The sequence below is a fragment of the Corvus brachyrhynchos genome, unplaced genomic scaffold (assembly GCF_000691975.1).
Source record: "Corvus brachyrhynchos isolate BGI_N302 unplaced genomic scaffold, ASM69197v1 scaffold275, whole genome shotgun sequence".
Taxonomy (NCBI): Eukaryota; Metazoa; Chordata; class Aves; order Passeriformes; family Corvidae; genus Corvus; species Corvus brachyrhynchos.
In genome coordinates this window covers 199,235-208,150 of record NW_008238318.1, presented here as the reverse complement: position 1 = coordinate 208,150, position 8,916 = coordinate 199,235, and the positions used below count along the sequence as shown (strand labels likewise).

Below are 8,916 nucleotides of genomic sequence, written 5' to 3'. Positions count from 1 at the left end.
CCTGCTGAGTCTTACCCTTTTCTCCTTCTCAATGTCCTCTTCAGGCAGTAGGCTCAAAGTCTGCGTTACTGTCAAAATTTCTGGCTGGAATTTGTTATTCCTGTTACAGTACCATATAATGCCCCTAGACCTTCTCCTTTGGTCATCTGACCAGCTGATCACTCCATGTTAATCATCTGAGTGAATGTCACCCCATTTTTTAGTCTGGATGGTCTTACATAGATCTCAGTCATCATGAAAAAAAAGACAATATGTCTGCCTGCTGCAGTCTGGGAGTTTCACTTCAGAAGTTTTGGCCATTAGATGAGAACTTGCTTCAATTAATCAATTATTCACTGAGCTTCCGGAGATCACAGCTGCGCTTCCCATGTTCATACCTCTGGCAGCTGACCCTGCTAAGTGGCTCCATGAACTCTTTCTGTGTCTCAGGTGAATAGTGAAAGCCCTGAACACTATAGGCTTGTAGTCGAGTGGAACTGGGAGCCTGGTCTGCACCTCTAACACCCACTGGACTCTCACTCATCTCTGCTTACTAGGGCAAGGGATCCCAGAGAACATTCTTTGCTGGAGAATCAGGAAAGTGGCCAGACATTCAGAATATCCAGGGGATCTTTCTGCAGGCCAGAGGAAGGGAAAAGTGGCAGAAGAATTACATGTTGTAATTTTCTTTGTGAAGTGGTTACTGAGACACCTGTCAACGTGTCCCAGAGTGGCAGCATGTGAACATGTCAGCCTTAACTGTCCCGTGCAACAAGGGTACAGAACAGACAGGGAAATCTGAGCTGTGGGGAGTCACCAGCACAAAACCTGATGTTTACAGCAGCTGGAAATGAAATGTCATCCTGCATGCAAAAGGTGTCTCTTAGAGAGCAGATTATCTGAATAATCATGCAACCCTTTGGGTTGGAAAAGCCCTCTGAGACCCTCGAGTCCAACTGCTCTCCCAGCACTGCCAAGGCCACCACTAACCCATATCCCCAAGTGCCACAACAACAAAAGCAATGCTCATGCCACATTCACTGTCCTTCAGCTTCTTTCCCTGGGTTTTTATTCAAAAGGTAGCAAGTATAAGGAAGTCTAAAACAGAGAACTTAAAAAAAAAAGGACAGTGTAAGGTCTAATTTGGAGAAGGAGAACCACGTGCTGCCCTTGACTTTTACTTCACACACACAGATTTTAGAAATGCACTCATCAATCTCCTCTTACTCATTAAGACTACAAAAATCCAGCATATGGGGCCTGATAAGCAGTCCAGATGTGTCTCATGTAACTGTAAAATGCAAATAATTCCAATCCTGCAGGGTTTGGAGGTGAATTTCAATTGCCTGGAAAGTTGTGATTGCCAGAAAAATTATGTCTAGAACATGCGTGAATCTGTCCTGAGCCACGACCCTGCTCTGGCACAAGCACACAGACATTTCCGCATTTATAGTATCTCAGAATCAGAGACCGGTTTGAGTTGGAAAGAACCTTCAAACCCATCTTGTTTCACCCCTCTGCTGTGGGAAGGGACATCTTCCAATAGACCAGGTTGCTCCTAGCCCCATCCAGCCTGGCTTTGAACCTTCCAGAGATGGGGGAACAACAACTTTTTCCTTTAGCATGCAATTTCCCCTAAACCGTAAAAAGAGCAAGACTTTTTTTTTCTCCCTCAGAATACTCCTATTGCAAGGTCACAGCAAATCCAACTCTCCTTTTACCCCTAAAATGCAACTGTAAAGCCCCTCAGGTAAATGGGAGTGAGACCAAAATGAAAACAACTTTCTCTCCCTAAACTGCAGCTCCCATGTGTCCATCTACCGGGGTTGGGACACACTGTGCTCTCCTGCCTCTTGATCCAGGGAGAGCCTATGCATAGGGAACTGGAAACTGGTGCTTGGTACTGCTGTCACTGTCACTGCTCTGGTTTGGGGTAGTTTGCTGTTACTGACCTAGTTTTGGCCGCTCTTGCAGCTGAGCTTATTGCAGCTTCCACAAATTAGATGTTTTCAGCAGCAGAAGGATGTGACCAGTACTTCTGTTCCTTCACAGGTGCCTCTTCCCTTTCTAACTGTTCTAGGAGATGGAGAACCCAATCCTCAGGCCAGGCAAGATCCATAATTGACCCCTATTGACCTCGGGCAATTTTGAGAGAGCAACACGGAACCATCCCCTTCCTCTCCTCACACACAAATCCTGAGGTGTGTCAGGCTCACACCTATGGAAAACTCAGCGAGTACCAGCACGTGTGCCTGTGCACGCCTGTCCACACACATCTGTCCATGCTCCTGCCTGTACGTGCATGACTGTGTCAGGGCTCGTGGGCCGTGTCAGCACTCGGCTGCACACCCAATCCATGTGAGTGGAATGCAGGGGCCTCAGGAGCTGCTTCCCAGCTCCTTGCCCACCGCAGACCTCGGCCCTCACAGCACATCTGGGGTGACATCCCCTCTGTCCCAACCTCCTGACCACACATCCCTACTGCATTCCTGATCCAAAGAGGAGGCCAGCTTGGGCTCTGTTATGGGGAGCTCAGTCAGGCTGCAAGACTCTTCCCAAAGAATGAGGCTGACTTTCGGAATATCTGCTCCTTAGGGATTTCTCAAAGGGGACGGGACATAATTGTGTGAAGTGTTTGATAAGCAGTTTTGATCTAAGGACAGAAAGGTCCCTTCCCTTGCCATCCCTGACACATAGCTGGGACATTCCAGGTCCCTTCCCTCACCTCTCCAATCCCTGCTGCCAGAACTGGGACATTCTGGATCCCCTCCCTCATCATCCCCAATCCCTGCTGCCAGTGCTGGGACATTCTGGATCCCCCCTTGCCTCTCCCATCTCCTCTTGTCTCTCTCCCTTCTCCCCATCATGGTGTGACTGGAACCTCCTGCCACTGGAGCCTTCCCGCATAGAAGCAGCAATCTCCTGCCCGTGGGCTGCCTGCAGAATTCCCTGTCCCAGACGCCAGGTGCTCAGCCCTGTGCAGAGGAGCAAGACAGGCCCTCCCCAGCCCTTGCCCTCCACCTCACGCAGCCATGCAGGTACCCCAGGAGGTATCTGCCCTTCTCCTACCTTCCCAGGAAGACGGGCAGGTGGTGGGTCACTCTCTGGCTCAGGCGGCCATGCAGGTACCCACGAGATCCCCGCCCTTCTCTACCTTCCCAGGTGAGCTGGGGCAGGTGGTGGGTCACTCTCTGCTCACTTGGACGTGCCTGCAACCTGATTCACCGGGGAGCCAGGCGAGCGAGGCTCCACCCAGGGCAGAGCGGGGGTGAGTAAGAGCGAGAGAAAGGCAAACTCCGGAGAGCTGTTCCCTCCCTAGGCGTGCAGGGAGCCAGAGATAAGGGCTGCGCATTCCTGAGCCGCCGGAGGCCTCTCCCTTCCCGTCTGCCCCGAGCCTGTCAGACCAGCTCGGGACTGGGAGCGGGGCAGGGCAGGGCCCCAGCCCCTGTCCCGTCCCGTCCCGGCCCTTGACATGGACCCCCACCACAGTCCTGGGCACAGACCTTGGTCCCCAGCCCCGGGGAGGGCCCCTGGGCGCTAGCCCTAGCTCGGTCGTAGCCCTGGGCTCCCAGGAAGGGGAATCTGGGCTCCTCGGGCACTTATCATAGTCTGGGTCTGTTGGGGGCAGACGAGCAGTAGCTCCTGGGCAATGGCACCGTGGCAACAGGAGGGGCTGGGGACAGCGCTTTCTGCCCTGCGGAGGGACTGTGCCCCCCGCGCCCCTGGGAGTTCCGTGACAGGGGGTCTGAGGCCTATACCCGTGGCCTCCTATCTACCCCGACCACTGTCCCCGCTCCCGGAGCCGGGGCCCCGCGGGCAGGGAAGGGTTAAGCGAGATTCCCCGCAGCCCCGGGCGTGGCAGCGCCTGTTCCACCTTTCATGTCCCGGCTCGTCCCGCCCGGCAGCTGCCGCCGCTGCGAGGGCCGGGCCGGCGCTGACTCAGGCGGGGGTGGGGGAGGCACCACGTCAGGGAGGCGGGAGGGAGCGAGCGCCGGGGCTGAAGGGTCTCGGGGTGTGCGAGGGCTGAGCCTGCCGTGCTGGGCACTGCTGAGGTACCTCCGGTCCGGGAGGCAGCTTTGGGCTCTTCACGAAGAGAAGGGTACTGAGAGGCTAGAGCGTGTCCAGAGAGAGGAACAGAGCTGAGGAAGAGTCTGGAGCACCAGGAGCGGCTGAGGGAGTTGGGGGGCTCAGCCTGGAGAAAAGTGGGTTCAGGAGGGACCTTCTTGCTCTCTACAACTCCATAACAGGAGGGTAGAGCCAGGTGGGGGTCAGGTTCTGCTCCCAGGTAATAAATGACAGGACGAGAGGTCATGGACTGAAGCTGCACCAGAAGAGGTTTAGATGGGATATTTGGAAGACTCCTCCTGAAAAGGGCTGTCCAGCCCTGGCGCAGCTGCCCAGGGCAGTGGTGGAGTCCCCATCCCTGGGGAGATTTAACAGTGGTGTGAATGTGGCACTTGAGGATGTGGGTTAGTGGTGGTCTTGGCAGTGCTGGGGGAGCGGTTGGACTCTGATCATTGAATCATGGAGCGGTTTGGGTTGGAAGGGATCTTAAACCTCATCCAGTTCCACCTCCCTGCCATGGACACCTTCCAGTGGACCAGGTTGCTCCAAGCCCCATCCAGCCTGGCCTTGAACACTGCTAGGGATGGGGCAGCCACAGCTTCTCTGGGCAACCTGTGCCAGGGCCTCCCCACCCTCACAGGGAAGAATTTCTTCCCAACATCCCAACTAAACTCACCCTCTGGCAGTGGGAAGCCATTCCCTGCTGTCCTGTCACTCCAGGCCCTCATCTAAAGTCCAGATCTCTTGGAGCCCCTTCAGGCACTGGAATCGAGGTAACGATTCATCAGCTGCTTGGCTTCTCTTCCTGTGGACAGAGCACTTCTGCTCTCTAATGGAATGCAGTGTTATCTTTGATTGTTTACATTTTTGACATAATACCTTTTCTGTCATCAGTAAACTGCAAAGGATCTGTTTTGAGGCCCCAAAAATGATGACATTGCTGGTAGTGTCATGGTTATGATATGGCTGTTTAAGGCAGGATTTATCAGACTGAACACTGGTGACTACTACAGAGGTGGCTGCATCAGCACCAGCCATCCCATGCTCATCCCATAGATCTTGGAATGGTGTTGCTATGTACATGGGGGCAATTCAGACCTTCCAGACCAAAAAGATTAACTGTAGCTGAACCCCACTGGATACAAGAGCTAAACCATCTAGCTGATATCTCAGATATAAATTTAGATTGGCTAAGTAGTGCTCCTGGTCTGAAGCTGTGATTCAGAATGAGCTGAACCAATCCTGCCTGTAAGGAAAGCCAGTTTCAGTAGGAGTTAGGGGCTTTTCCCTGTATGATACTGAAATATGAATTGATGAAATCCCTCAAAGTCAGGTCTAAACTGTTTCATTAGTTTTTCTACAAAGTTTCGGTGTGTGGCTTTACAAACCTTTTATTCCTTTAAATAATGATGACTTGTAGTAAGAGTCTAGAATGAACTGTAAAGGAACTTAAAATCTATGTGAACTTTGGCTTTTAGATTCTATCAGCCAGCAAGGACCTGTGTGAGTTATTCTGAGATGTTATTACTTGAGGGAAATCCCAGTGAAAACACATTGGCCTTCACAGAGTTTGTGGTCAGAACTACCCCCTACACTCTTGTTTCAGCCTTTATCTCACACCAATTTAATCTACTTCATTAAGTCTCATAACCTGTATTTGACTAAAGTGCTTCTCAGTAATTTAAATACAATTATCACCTTTCAGTCTTCTTGTTATTAAACAGAAAACACTTAAAACCTCTCATTTTCTCTTTTCCCCATTACTTAAATGGTATCTGTGGACCTTTTCTGTTCCAGCTTTTCAAAACTAGCTTTCAAATCTGATTATTGAACAGGATGCTTTTACCTTCAGTTTCACTATATGCTTTTACCTTCAGTTTCACTATTGCTGTATACACAAATACATCGCCAACATTTTATTAGGGTTTTATTAGGGTTTGACTTCTCCTGAGCCACTTTCTGTTGCACTCCTGAGTGAATATTATCTGGAATTGCTGATTTTAAAGCCTTTCCTAATGGAATAAAAAGGCCTGCACCCTTCCACTTGGGAATTAGTAATAACGTTTTGCTGCTTTTCTATTTTGAATGTTGGCTGTGTTTATTTTCTTGTATTATTTCCAAGATAATACTGGTTACTTTAGAGCTTCTTCTTTCATTGTAAATGCAATGTACATGTGTAAGTGGTGTTTGTTTGGTTTTCATGAATTACAATGTATGTTTGCATTGTTACACTAGATTAGTGCAGTAATCTGGGTAATTACTGTTTGTCACCAGTGTCTTACTCGGCTCCTTCTGCCAACGGCCCGCAAACAAGGGACACTCGTGTCCCAGATTGATGATGTCTGGATTAATGACATGGGGTAAAACAAAGAGTGTGAAATGAGTGTGAGACCTAATTTCAGGTTTTGGCAGCTGCTTCTGCTGTGTCTGCAACTCTTGGAGCCAGCAGAGCACGACAGTGAACCCCCCGAACAGGTGGGCAGCAGCAAGGAGAGCTTTGCTGCACTATTCTCCCCAGGAACCAACACAGCCTACATGTGCTGGCCAGGTCACACTGGGGTACTGCTCTAGCCCTCAGTTATGGCAGTAGCCAGAACAGGAGCACTGCAAGGGGTCTCAGCAGTGATCAGGAGTGGATTGCACAAATTTGTGTCCTCAAGTGCCACAGAACTGAAAACACATGGGGATATGGCACTTGAGCACATGGTTTAGTGGTGAACATAGTGGTGGGACTGGGCTGGTGGTTGGTCTTGATGATCTTACAGGTCTTTTATGACCTTAATGATTCTGTGATTCCATTACTATAAAATTGAAATAATGGAAATCTGACCTGATGGGAGCTTGCCTTCTGGTAGGTTTAGATGGGATACTGGGAGGAAGTTCTCCCCTGTGAGGGTGGTGAGGTCCTGACACAGGTTGTCCAGAGAATCTGTGGCTGCCCTATCCCTAGAATGTCCAAGGCCAGACTGGACGGGGCTTGGAGCAACCTGGGATAGTGGAAGGCATCCCTGCCCATGGCAGGGGGTGGGACTGGATGGGCTTTGAGGTCCTTTCCCACTCAAAACATTCCATGATTTTGTGATTACCACACTTGGCCCCTGGCTCCATCCACCAAGGAGCCAGTGGCCCACTGTCATCACTGTCAGAATGCAAGGAACAGACACATACCTGCCCCAAGGGCGCCACGAACAGAGACAAGGTAATCTGGAAAACAGGAACTCGTTCTCGGAGTCGCTTCCTTAGCAGTGCAGATCCATGGGCTCTTTGATAATGGAGAAGGAGTTGAATCTTCCCCTTGACTCCACACTGGTGACGCATCCCAGCTGTCACTCTGGGTTTGATCTGTTCAGGCTCTGCATTTGTACGTATCAGATTATCTGGGTTAAGTGCAGCTTTGCTTTCGCCCTTTACCTGTCTGCTCTGAAGCTGTTAAACATGATCTGCCTGTTTTTATGCCAGCTCAGTATCAAGGAGTCCCAGGCACAGACTGGCACTGAGCTGATTTTTTCTGCAGTGACCACAGGCTCGGTCACTCAACTCACAAGTCCCTAATCCAATTCCCATCCCCTGCTGTGCTGACAGAATAGGAAGAGTGTCTTCGGTGATTGCACGAGTCATTTCCCTCTAGTTCTTCACAGTAACTTTTTATTGTAAAGAACTGTGGAGAAATCTCACATTATTCTAACAAGCAGAACCAACATCTGAATGGAACTCTGGGAGTGGGAACAGGAATGTGGTCTTGCACAGTTTCACTGTTAGAAGTTGTTTGCTTTTTTAAGGAAAGCTGCCTTCAATTAATGGGGCTGACGGGGAATAGTCTGCGAAGAATCAATGTTACATTTATACAGCAGCACTGTTTGGGTACCAGGGCATGAAGGTGTTGTGAAGGTTTGCTGGTTTTTTTCTTTACCAGTGTTCATCCCTGATGGTCATCCTTTCCTTCTGGGGAAAAACCCAGGAGTGACCTAAGGAAGGAAGGTCCCTGGGATCAGGTCACCTGGCCTTAACCTCTGACCACATCGGAGACTCCCCAGTGCAGACAGGGGGGATTCAGAACATACAGTATGACCTGATTAAGAGAAAATCCAGACCTGCTTGGCTGGGCCAGTAACGCTCCCCCACAGGAACAAGGATATCCAGAGCCAGATCTCATCCCTCCACTGGCAGTGTCTCTATCAGTAGTCACAGGAGTCACATTTTAATTTCTAGTCCAGACTCGTCGCAGTCTGTAACTTCCTTATGAGGGGACAAGGTGCAGACAGTGACCTCTTCTCTGTGGTCACCAGTGACAAGATCCAAGGGAATGGCCTGAAGTTGTGTCAGGGGAGGGTTAAGTTGGGTAGTAGAAAAAGGTTCTTCACCCAGAGGGTGGTTGGGCACTTGAACAGGCTCCCCACGGCAGTGGTTACAGCACCAAGCCTGACAGAGTTCAAGAAGTGTTTGGACAATACTCTTTGGCACATGGTGTGAGTCTTGGGGATGGTGCTGGGCAGTGTCAGGAGTTGGACTCGATGATCCTTACTCTGTCATTCTGCGATTCACACAAACTAGTACTGTAGCGTGTAGAGAAGGCAAACGAGATTTTGCAGTCAGGTGCACTGTGTGTCTCCTCTGTCCGCCCTGAAGAGAAACAGCATCACTGCACAGCGGGTCCTGATTTAGAATGTTGGTTTAAGGTTATTAAATAGATGAGAATTCAACACAACTGCAGGTTAATGGTTTCTGCAGGCAAAGAACTGCACCTTTGTACTGGTGGTGCGCAGCAGGGGCCCTGAGCCGGTCCCGGAGCTCCTGGGAGCCGTTTGAATCTGCCCGCTCCAGGACTGTGCTCCCGCGATCCGCTCGCCGCCTCCCGTGCTCGGCCGACGCCCC

General features: G+C 50.5%; 1 protein-coding gene across 3 annotated transcripts in view; it reads right to left on the bottom strand.

Moving 5' to 3' along the window:
- Positions 1–8,859, bottom strand: part of FAM83H (family with sequence similarity 83 member H) — a 25,360-nt gene extending 16,501 nt beyond the window's left edge. The window contains exon 1 of one of the 3 annotated variants that reach the window (XM_017733801.1): positions 7,213–8,859. The gene's annotated coding sequence lies outside the window, so the exon portion shown is untranslated. Of the gene's footprint in view, positions 1–3,048; positions 3,277–7,212 lie in introns of those variants that run through there. The other 2 variants (XM_008633311.2, XM_017733802.1) reach the window with 2 other exon arrangements.
- Between the last annotated feature and the right edge of the window lie 57 nt (positions 8,860–8,916).